This window comes from Ambystoma mexicanum, chromosome 10 (assembly GCF_040938575.1).
Source record: "Ambystoma mexicanum isolate Mex_15411 chromosome 10, UKY_AmexF1_1, whole genome shotgun sequence".
Lineage (NCBI taxonomy): Eukaryota > Metazoa > Chordata > Amphibia > Caudata > Ambystomatidae > Ambystoma > Ambystoma mexicanum.
Window position 1 is genome coordinate 191,458,486 of NC_090932.1, and position 12,628 is coordinate 191,471,113.

The window sequence follows — 12,628 nt, forward strand, 5'->3', positions numbered from 1 at the left end:
GAGAAATGTTTAATGAGTGGGTATCACTCCACTAAGCCTGCATACATTCAATGTAGTTATCCTTCTGTGTAGAATGCACAGTACCATGTCCTACAACTATGTCCCTGCTGCAACCACAGTGGAAGGCTTACAACATACATAAGGGGCTGCATATAACTCCACTAAAAACTCAGCAACTAGACTCCCAAGAATGAAAAGATGGTAACAAAAGGCTAGCTCCACAAACCCGATCAAATACAGAACTCTCATAATTCGATCCAGGAACGTGGACTTTAGTAGAAATCCCATGTTGAAACCTAAAAACATCAAGGAGGATCATCTTTTGCCTTCTTGGCAATCAACCCCTAGAACTCTATGCCCATGTGGCTCCACACAAGACAATCACCTCTTCTTCAGAAAATCTTGTAAAGCCTGGCTTTGTGGGGTCATAGGTAAATTTGTGCAGACATACTTCATAGGACCAAAATAAACTATGTTTACAATTGTACTAGCCATCCTAGACTGGAATCCAAAAACCCGCCGAAGCACTAACCTCAAAAAAGTGCCCACTCAAGACGGATCACCAACTGGGTCAAATCTATTACACACAAACATAGCCAAAACATCTTGAGCCTCTTCACATGGCCAGCATCTCTCCAGGGTCCAACTGCTGAATTAAATAGATCTTGTTCCCCTTGGGATAAAACCCCAAGTGTCACTGCCGAAAACCAAAACCAATAAGTACTTCTAGAAGACCACATTACATTGGTGCAGCCAGTACTAACTCCTGAGAGTCTATGCAACCATGATCGGTACAGTGCGATACATATAATCATGACACATTTATGATCCGTCATTACAAATCAGGACGACTATGATAAACCAAGAAGCAAAGTCAGCACTACTGCCCGAGTAAGACCAAAGGCATATTCAGTGCAATGCTCTTCCACAAGGTGGTTACAGTTTATGGACCTCTTGCCAATACATCAAGATTTCTTCAATCCCTCCATTTAAGATCTGGCTAAAGGCAGCATTGTGAGGACACCACATGTATGTCAGTGAGAGGGAGTAAACATCAACCATGGCAACTGCACAGCATAAAGTGTTCTACCCACTTGCAGTTTGGTTCCGTTTGCCTGCTGGATACCCACATCCATCGAAAACCAACGTTGACCTATCACTTCTACGCCTCATGCTTGGGATGGCAACCCTAATCAGTGTTGCTCCCAACCTGTTTGAGGAGCCATTGCGAAGGACAACTGCAATGAAGTTAGATTACGGCTATATGGGTTAATTGTGTGAAGTATGCACTACTGCAGACATGCTGTTCATGGTGTGCCTATAATTTGAGTGGAAAGGGTGCCCAATGATTAAGCATACTATACCCAATCTGCAGTAGAAGGGTGTAGTAGCATCTTGGCGCATGGTTCAGAAAATAAAGGGGTGTGGTTACCCACTAGAGAGGGAACGGCAACAGATGCGAGTGCAGGACAAGACCTATTTCCTGTGAGCTAGTAGGTTCTTTCTGATGGGGTAAATGGGATGCAATATCAGAGGTGAAATCCCAAGCCGCACTCTGACTCTCCCAGAATACCTGTGCTGGTTTAATGTCTAGGAGATGGGGATGCATGTGTGGTGGGGAATAGAAGGCTTCCTTGATTAGGAAGCTAACACTCGAGGTGTCGTGAGGTGGTAAAGTTAGTAGCAGTTAGAAGGGTGAAGCGTTTGAGGGACTGTGTTGGCGGGTAGAGGAAAAAAAAGTTTAGTGGGATTTTCAGGAGGGATGTACTGGCTTTCCATATTTTGTGTGTTACGCACGAGAGGGGGAATAGTATGGTTGTTTCCCGGTTTGCATTCCCAGCAGGAGTGCGCTCATGGATCGGTCTTCAGGTCCCATATCCATGTTGAAAGTCTTAGCAGAGATGTGATAAGAGGGATTCATCTCAGTCTCCGTCAAGCTCCCTCCTTTCTGGACACGTGATTTGAACGCAACAGTTTGGGTCCTTGGTGTCCTATGCTTGGTCTTTGCCTGAACTTCTACTCACCACCCAGCTTTCAACTTAGACCAAAGGAGCCATCTGGCACTCGAAACCACCCCCTCCCCCCCTCTACCACCCTTCAAGAACCTTCCCTCCACCTCAGTCTCCATGCTTCCATCCCTCTCCGCCACAGCCAGAACCCCAAGGACCTCAAACCAGCTCACCTAGTCAAACACTCATACAAGGGCAGCACCAATCCCTACCCTAAAGCAACACTTACCACCTGCACCGCCCCCCCCAAACTCACTCATTCATCCGACTCTTCACAAACCCCCACATCCAAGAAATCCAGCGATGTTGGACAGGCATAACCCACACGTACCACTCCCCAACTCTACCCCAACCAACTGATCACCCATCTCACTAGCCCTGTCCCCCCACCCCCTTCAAACATGCCCCTTCCTCTTATCCTCACGGACCAAACACAGACCACCCCCTTCCACCAGTTTCCCCTCACTCAGTATGGCAAATCTTGCCCTCTCCAGAATCATTGCTTGCAACCCACTCCCTCAGCACCTCTTGCACCCAACCACCCCGATACCCAGGACCCCCCCCCCCATTCCGGCTTTGAACAGAACCTTTCCCCACTACTTTCACACCACTGCCTCCATCGGGGCCTGATCCCCCGACCAAGCCTGACACAACCCAATGCACCGGCTCCATTTTCCTCCCTCCCTCCCTCCACCGCCTTCTCCCCAGTAAAGGCCTGCCACTTCCCACTCCTTTCCCTGCTCCAGATCCACACTCTTCGCTCCCACCTACTGAATCTCAACCCTTCTAACACCACCCCTCCACTCACCAATCGACCTGGTCCTTTCATCCACAGTCCTCCCCTGTGCACTACACCTACCCACTGGCCACCCTGACCAACCAAGCCCTCCCAGGTCAGGACACCCTGGGAGAGGGGGAGGGGGTGGGGGGGGGAGGGGGGACTCCCCCCCACCCCCCCAAATCAACTCACCTGCCTCCTTTTCAATGCCTGCTCCGTGACCAAGAACAGCCAGCCTCTTTGACCCCAACCTCTGACAATCCTGATCTCATCTTAATCACTGAAACATGGTCCTCGGACGATTTTGGTCCCATTGCACACAAAGGATTCCCTCCTCACTACTAGCTCATCTGCCCACAACAGACCTCCCAGAAGAGGCAAAGTAGCCATCACCCACAAACCTCATCTCCATCACACTCATCAAAACTCAGACACAGCAAATCCCTTTTAGTCAAACTCTCTGCTGCCCAAATAAAACAACTTACCAGGCTACAGGAAACCAGGATATGAAAGACATTTCGCCAACAGCCTCCGTGGCTCACTAGCAACCACAGTAGTTAACCACCATGTTAGATAAGTTTGTATGCAGTACCCTGTGGGAGACTGCACAAGCCTGGTCCTCTTGGCAATAGTTAACCCAACCTTTGGTATAAGCACGTACTACACGCGTTGGTAGAGTGACTGAGCAGCCAGGCTCATCTCAAGAGGGGTTAATGGGAGCTGTAGGGTTGCAACATCGAGATTCACAGTGACAAATATCACTTGCACTCAAGGTTTCTTGATTACAGTCAGTTTGAATAAGCCTTCTTTATAAGGGAGCAAATATATGTAACAAAAATATACTTCAAAATACACACCGTTTCTGTAAATCCATAGATACCCATTTGGGATGGCGCACAGACACTTCCAACACCCTGAGGGGACTTCAATAACTAGCACACTGGACATTGATATATCACTGGAACATTTAGCGCAACACTGAGTCTGATGTTAAAGAAAAGGTTATGGGAATAAAACAATGGTTAACAATTACTTTTTGAACACCCAATGCAAAGTAAATTAACCCTTACCCGGCTACACAAGTTCTAGAATGTGTGACTTTTGTTGAGGGCTAGTTAAAGCACAAAGTCAGAGGATAGAAGAGTCTTTCAGGGAGCCAGGACAGCCAATGTTGATTGAGCAAAAGTATAGGTGAGCTGAAGCACTTCTTGCAGGTAAGTAAGTCTTGCACAATGTTTTTGGAGTCTTTGTAGAAAACGAAATCACTGTAGGGCCACAAGCTGGGAGGCTTGTGAGGAGCAAAGCTGTAAGCAACTCTGCAAAAGCAACAAAGACAAGTCTCAACTGAGAACTAGCAACGCTACACAGGTAGTAAGTCCTTAGTTTTACAGTAACTTTGGTTTGAAGAAATTGGTTCCAGTTGGCTTCTGTTCCTGTGTAGGTCTGCAGATCCTGTTCCTGAGCATCAGTCGTGGTGACAACAGGGAGGACGTCTGGGGACTCCTGCACTACGAATTGAAGGTCAGCAGCAGCAATGGGAAAACTTCAGATCAGCTGCACTTCGCGGTTTCAGTTTCTTGCGGCTCCTGCAAATAGCACCACAGCGGTTCTCAGATACCTTATGGGCTTTCCTCGCATCTGGGGTCCAGCACTGTTGAGGTGGCTCAGACTTGGTCAGTCCTGCTTCATGGGAGTCCGGAGGAACTTCCTGGAGCTCGGGTCTGACAAAGAAGACACTATTCTGGTGTTTCTCTCCCTGGCAATCGGTTCCTACAGCAGCAATGGAAGTACAGCCAGCTCCGAGTGGATTTCCAGATGAGTTAGTCTTCGGGTCGATTGGTCCCACCAACCCTACTGCCTTCCAAGCAAAAAGCCTCGCTTTTTATGCAGGTTTCTCCCATTTATTCGCAGCCTAGCTGTCAATCACACATTAGGGTGGCTGTCGTCCAAGGGCAAACAGCCAGCCAATCACCTTTGGGTGCATTCCAGTAACCAAGGGGATTAAACAGTGAGTTTCGGGCACCTCCCTCACTTCCTGCCCCTGCCAGACATGCTGAAACAAGAGGCGGGCTAAACCAGTGAATCCCCCCCAAAGGAAAAAAAAACAAATGGACCAAGCCGGTCAAGTGGCACAGCGAGTAGAGCGCTCGCTTTGACATCCGTGCAGAGCCTGCTAGCACAGGTTTGAATCCCGGCGGGGCCAAACTCAGCTAAAAGTTACATTTCAAGCCTGGTTTGGCGCACAGCGTAAATCTCAAGGACATTTCCAACAAGAAATGTAGAGAAAAAAAAAGATGACCAGGGCGATTGACAAAATGGGCACTCATGGGTGCTTCACTGCAGCTGCAATTGCAGCCCGCGGTAGAAATACTCAATGCTAGGAAAAAGTAAACTACTGCCACCAGCCATTAATTGTAGAAAGGGCAACAAAAATGTTACATGAGAAACTAGACAAAGGGGATACTAAGTAACCCCTCCAGCACCCTAATGTAAGATAGCGTGTGCTGGGTCTTCACTGCTCTTGTAAACAGTAGTTTAACCAAGAGAAGGTATTTAAACCTTTGGGAAATCTGTGAGCCTTCCCTGTGCCACTGCACTGAAAATCCTGTTTGTCGCAATGTAAAGATGAGAAAAACTAAGTTCCCAATGGAGGAACTCCTGCCCCCTGTAAACTTTCACAAGCTCAGGATGAGCCAAACTATTAATATAACTTGTGTACACTCAGTGTATAGAAATTTTACACTACTAATTTGTATAAAACACAAGAACTTTGTTTTGTATTCAATGAAGAACCTCAACACATCAATTGAAGATATTTTGTTTCTTTAATTTTCAAAATTCATAGATGGCCCAATGCGTTTCGAAAAATTCATCTCTTCTTCAGGGGCATATTCAACAAAATGTATAACATCTAAAGGGACATTTAAAAAAAAAAACATAATTACCCATATGGGGCATTCATGGTTAAATATATACTGTTCACATATATTCTCCGATAGAAATCCATTTGTGTATAGAGTACTTAGATACACTTAATCAACAAAGAAAATATTCACTCAGCTATTCAACTTCATAGTTGTTCGGTCTTTTTTTCAACAGATCATCAAGTATGTCCAAAACAAGGTCAACAATTAAGTGGTCAGTGTTGCATATACTGCTGCGAATAAATCAAAAACAGTACCCTGTACAATGTTCATGTTTTCATTTAGATGATTCTAACATTATTGGTTAATAAAGGCATTCTTTGTAGTAATAACATTATGATTATGAGTAAATTGCAAGTAGCCGTGAGGTTCATCATAATAGGACAAGCTGGTCATAAACAGATTTTAAAAGAACTGGATATTCATGGGGGAATGGCTACACCTCTACATAAAAGTATTCATCACAAAAGTTCAAGCTTACCCATGTGGTTAGAAAAGTTGTAACCATGAAGGTAAATAACCATAATTTCACCCCGGATGATGGGGAAGAACAAGAGTAGAAAAACGTCTCAGTAGCCTGGGTCGTGACGTAATCTAGAGTCGGGAAAGTATAAGGAAAGTGTATTTAGGGTAGATGAAGAATAAGAGTAGGAAATAGGGGCAGCGTTAGATGTGCTTACCTCCAGAGTCCGAAAACCGTGAATGACTGGTCCGCTCCCGTGCTAGTTAGCAGAGCAACGGGTGGCCGTAAAAATAGCGGCGCTTAACAATGACGTCACCACGTAATGTGTGGCGACGTCACTAATATAAACATTCGGAAACTGTTATATACGTGCGTTAACACTGAGCTGGTCAGCCACAAGGCAGTCCTGGGGCACTTCAGAAGGCTCCTCTCAGCAGACCGAGAATGGATCATTCCCTCCTTTACAGGATTGCAATTGGTTATTTATAGGATTGCAGGAGATCTTCCACAGAACAGGGCTCCACCAGGGCAGCAGAAGTTAGATCGCCAAGCCTTCTTCCGATGGGTCCACGGTCTCCTCGCAAGTTTTGTAGCTGGACAGGAGTCTTGGCTCCTTCAGTTTCGTCCATATCCATCTAGTGTGGGTGCAGGGGTCCCCTTATCCCAAAAGCCAGGTAAGAGCAGAAGCTCCCACTAGCCAATTACTGATCTGCCCCCCCCCCCCCACACACACACCCAGCAGTGGTCCAATCAGGACCACTGGCGGCAAAACTCATGCATACCACTCGGACACTGGCACCAGTTTTTTTATTGGGACCAGACAGTCCCAGCCCACTTCCTGGCAGCAAACAGACAGCCCTCCAGTAGCTGCTGCTTTCATGGGCACTAGAAGTCAATAAGGATTTTCCTGGCCTCTCGGGCCAGGAAGGCTGCTAAAGAACAAGATGGCAAAAGGACAAGCAAAAAATCTCGTGGCATGGCCAGGTTTGACCACTAGCCATAGTTAGAGTAGCCAAACACGGCAAGGCTAAAACAAAATGCACCAAAATATTTTTTTTCAAGTCACTGCTGCCACCAGCTTGCCCATTTAGCACACCTACAGTAACCAAAAGTAGTGAGTGTTAGTCTAGGGCATAACAAAAAGTGTACCCAATTGTAAGACCTTTTAATCATTGTACAATGTAACAAGTGATAAGTGACTAAAAGTAGTAACCAAGTAACAATACTAAAGGGAAACAATGTTTCCACAAGGCTTCCAGACCCCAGGTGAGTGGGCCAGAGGCCCCGCAGTCCCATGGCAACCACAACTGCGCTCCACAAATGTAAAAAAGCAGGCTGAGCACAGCCTGCATGCGAGCCCAAGCCTCCTTGCTGCCTCGTTCCCGCCTCCCAACCCGCCCCTGCATAGTGATTGGGCACCCCACTTCCCACAAAATGGCAGCCTAGCTACCTAGTGCGTAGGCGTGAAGCGCCATTTACAGGCTTCCAGACCCCAGGTGCGTGGGCCAGAGACCCTGCAGCCTCAAGGCAACCCCAACTGCGCTCCACAAATTATTTTTAAAAAAGCAGGCTGAGCACAGCCTGCATGCGAGCTCGAACCTCCTTGCTGCTTCGTTCCCGGCCTCATCCACGCCTCCCGACCCACCTCGCTCTCATTGGTCCACCCACACTTCATCACTGGTCCTCCCAGGGCAGCCCTCTGCCCTGCAGCCCCGTGTGGCTAAGGGCCCCAAGGTCAAGGGCGGCGCCAACAGAGGCGGCTCCAGGAAGTGTCCGCAGGGGAAGCCAGTGGCCAGCCGTCAACCAGCAACTACAAGGACCAATAAGGTAGGGTGGCTTGGGTTGGGGAGAGTTACAGCTCTACCCTAGATACCTAGCCACTAGGCTAAACCAATGTTTACCATTGATATCACCCCCCGCCACCCTAAACTGCATTGATAGCAGGGCCTCTGTACCCAAATCGCATTGTACGTTCTCCAAACTGCATTGATAGGCCTCTCTCCCACTATACAGGTATCTCAAATCTAGCTCACTCGCAAATTTTACTAACTCTCAAGTCACCAGCGAATTACGGTGGGGAGGGTCACTAACTAGGGCCTCTCGCATCACAAGGCGAAAGTCCAAACAGCGCCCGTCCAAGCCACCTCCAACCAGCAGATACCCTCCCCAACCCACTCAGCCTGCTCACCACAGTTGAACCGCGCTCAGGGAGACGGACAGTAAAAGAGACCCACCGATAACACCCGACTTAACCCTTACCACCCCCTTCCCCTCCCAGGACAGCGAGTGAACGAGTCACCAACTCCAGCCGGAATACCACCTACAGACAGAGCCCAAACTAACAGCGGACAACCCCCTCACACGCCACTACACCACAAGACAACCAGACCAAAAAGCAGGACCAACTAGACATCAAACAAAGACTAAACAACTCTCAATCTTACAATGCTGTGCAAACGACCCATTCCAAGGAAAAGACAAAGACGAAAGAACAAACACTCGAGAAACTTAGAACCACCATAGACTGGACCCCCAAAGACAGGAACACAAACGGAAGCAACTCAGAAGAGAAAAATCCCTCTACCCAACTCCATACCTCGCAGAAAACTGGCCACCACAGCAATCCAACCCAACATCAGAAGCAGCAACTACAAACAACCTAACACAAGCGAGCAGAAGGATGACCAAAAAGACGACCGATGCAATAACGCCCTATGTCACCAAAGCAAGAGGAACTACCAAACAACCACAACTCCCAGAAAACTAACGCGACAAAAACACAAAACCCAAAACCTAGAACTCTAAGACGCTGACACCCTGAATCCCACAGTCCAACAAGTGACCGACCAGGAAGGAAACCTCAACACCGAATAGAAGACAACCTCGACAAAGACCAAACCAAACACCTCCAAACTTCACTGCAATCTAATAAACGCTAGATCCATGTAAAAAGACAGAAATCTTCGACCTACTCGACGACAATGGCATTGACATCCTGTTCATCACAGAAACATGGCTGGACGACAACTACAAAAATCACTCCTAAGCTGCCTTCCGACCGACTTCAAATGCCGACAAATAAACAGGAAAAACAAAAAAGGAGGAGTCATCGCTATAGCATTCAAACACCTGAAAATAAAAACTGACAAACAACTCAACATCCTCAACTGCGAAACCATGGTAATACACCTAACAGCGAGCCCAAAAACCAACATCACATTCATCCTGGTATACAGACCGCCAACATACGATGCAACATTTGTCGATAACTTCATAGAAGCCATCACCAACTTAGCCAACAACCACAAACACCTAATCATCCTGGGGGACTTCAATATCTGGTTTGAAGACAGCCACGCCAACTCCCAAAACTCACTAATTGAACAACTCGACACCATGAAACTACAACTAGTCAAAGGAGCAGCGCACTCGGCAGGACACACCCTAGATGCAATTTTCGCCAAAGAAAAACTCATCACCACGGCACCTCCGATACAAATACTGTGGAGCGACCATCTCATCATCCCATTCGTGATCACTCTGCCTACCCAAGCCTACATACAAAACTCACAACCACCACCAAAAGAAACTGGAAACAAATCCAAGAAAGCAACCTATTAGAACAACTGGAATTAACGAAACCCTCAACTACAGAACTGGAGCTAGCGGACCTAGACGGGAAAGCAGAGATACTTGCCAAATGGATCGTGGATACAATAGACAAGATCGCCCCAGAAAAACCATCCACCCCATCAACAAAAAAAAAAAAGAGCAATGGCAAAATGGTTCACCCCACTATTAAACGACATGAAAAAGGAAAACAAAAAGAGGGAATTGGAATGGAGAAAAGAATACAACCCAAGGGAAAAAAGAAGAAAAAAACACTACCAGAAACAAATCTGCGCATACAAGAAGGAAATTCAAAAGGCAAAGAGAAGACGCTACTATTACAGAATCAACAATGCCAGCAACACACAAAACGAAATGTTTAGCATCATTGAAGAAATAAGAAACCCACCAGGCTGCGATAACACCCCAACCCCCTCAGAAAAACTATGCAACGACCGGGCAGACCACTTCAAAAAAAAAAAATGACATCCGACAAACCATACAAAATCGACCAACCAACCACAACACAACCCAACGGACCCAACACGGAACCACAGCACAAACTCCAAAGCTTTCCTGAACTATCAGCAGAGGCATTCGCAACGCTGGGACTGTACCGAAGATCTTCAAATCAGCATACATCAAGCCACTCTTGAAACACAAGTGGTGATGTAGATGACCTTTCCAACTACAGGCTGATCTCCATCATCACCTACCCAGCAAAACTTCTAGAAACCTACGTATATAAACTAACCCAAGAACACGTAGAAACACACCACCTGCTGGACCAAGCTCAAATAGGTTTCAGACCAGCGAGAGGAACGGAAACAGCTTTACTATCCATCTGGGACGATCTCAAAACTAACGCAGACTTAAACACTACCTCAGCCCTTATACTGCTCGACCTTTCCGCAGCATTTGACACAGCTAACCACGACACCCTGACTAAAAGAATAGAAGGCATAGGCATAACAGACAGCACTACGCTGGACCAAATCATTCTAGCAGACAGAACAGAAACAGTATGGATAAAACCTTTCAAATCAACTCGACGAGTTGACTGTGGAGTGTCGCAAGGATCCTCACTATCTCCACTATATTTCAACATCAAACTCCGGTCATCAGAATCTTCAAAAAATACAACATTACATGCTACAATTACGCAGATGACACTCGGATCATCTACAAAATCAAAGACACTGATGCCGACCACTCAACCCTAACCGACTGTCTAAAAGAAGTCTTCAACTGGATGGATGCCAACAACCTGAAAATCAACCCAGGAAAGACAGAAATCATGATCATATCCAAAGACCAAGAGAACAAAACCACCATCCATGGCCCACGGAAATGGGAAACGCACCAACACCATCGAAGGTAGTACAAAATCTGGGAGTCCTAATGGACAACACCCTAACCCTGTAACCACAAATAAATGCAACAGTGAAGAAATGCTTTTTCCTCCTCCACATGGCAAGAAGAATTCTACCTTTCCTCTCCTTCACGCACAAAACACTCACTATTGTCCTGCTGCTGCACCTCGCCGCATTTGACCTGGTGGACCATGACAAACTATGCAACTCACTTGCCCGTGAGTTTAACTCCTCTAGCGAAGCCACTGCTAGGGTAAAATCTCTTAACCGACCGCACTTCCAGAGTGTCCATAGGCAAAGAAGCAACCAACCCCATTCCAGTCCCCATAGGAGTACCCCAAGGCTCTTGCCTTTCCCCTACATTGTACAACGCATACACCAAACTATTGTTCTCAGCACTAGACGATATGGGTGTCATACACAAATTTTGCGGATGACACCCAGATCCTTAATCCTCTCACAGGCAGCTATGAGCATGACACTATCAACAAAATTTACGCCATCCTACAAAACTGGATGGCATTAAATAGCCTGTGTCTTAATGATGAGAAGACAGAAGTACTCCTCATAGGATCTCCAGCTAAAATAGCAACCCTTCACCCAGAATGCTCAACCAACATTGATGGTACCAATATCCCTGTGCTGAAGCAAGTCAAAACACTGGGCGTGTACATTGATGCCAGCCGGACTATGACCAAACAGATCAACATACTCTCCTCTTCCATGGCTTACACCTCCAAACTAATTGCTCTCAGCCGACAATTTCTCACCCCAGCAAACTGCCTCACCTTAGCCAGAGCTCTGGTCCTATCAAAATTGGATTATTGCAATGTACTACTACTATGCACATCAAACCCCAATTTAGCCAAAATGCAACTACTGCAAAACAGGGTCCTGAGGGCAGCTCTAGGCATAAAAAAATAAAATAAATAAAAAAGACCATATCTCCAAGAGTAGAAAAGACGCCCACTGGCTCCCCATCAAAGCCAGAATTATCTTCAAAACATTATGCATCACATACAAATGCCTGACCAAAAAAGGACCTAGCTATTTCAACAATACTCTACACCCCAAAGTTGACAGGAGATCACTAAGATCTAACGACAAACTCCTCTTGACCCTCCCTTGCTTCAAAACCACCAGAGCGGGGGGGGGGGGGAAGCAGCTTCACCACCCTAGCCCCCAAACACTGGAACACCCTACCCCTAATATTAAAAAAGAGCCCTCCTTCACGGTTTATAAGAAACTGCTAAAAACCTGGCTATTCAACCAATATTAGTATCTAAAGATAAGTTTCCTTACCACTGCATACTATTGTGAAGATTTGTAAATTGTATCTTAGCACCAACTGTCCATTAATCATGTAATCTAACTAATGTCATGATGTTTGTATTCATTTCTAAGTTGTCTTATAACCTTGCCGTGACACCTGAAGGTCTGGGTGTGTAACAAATAAAATAAATAATCATGTC

At 46.4% G+C, this 12,628-nt stretch overlaps 1 protein-coding gene across 4 annotated transcripts in view; it reads right to left on the reverse strand.

The window, feature by feature from the left end:
* The window catches only part of CCAR2 (cell cycle and apoptosis regulator 2), a 456,719-nt gene that overhangs the window by 318,870 nt on the left and 125,221 nt on the right, over positions 1-12,628 (reverse strand). The gene's annotated exons all lie outside the window — the stretch shown is intronic.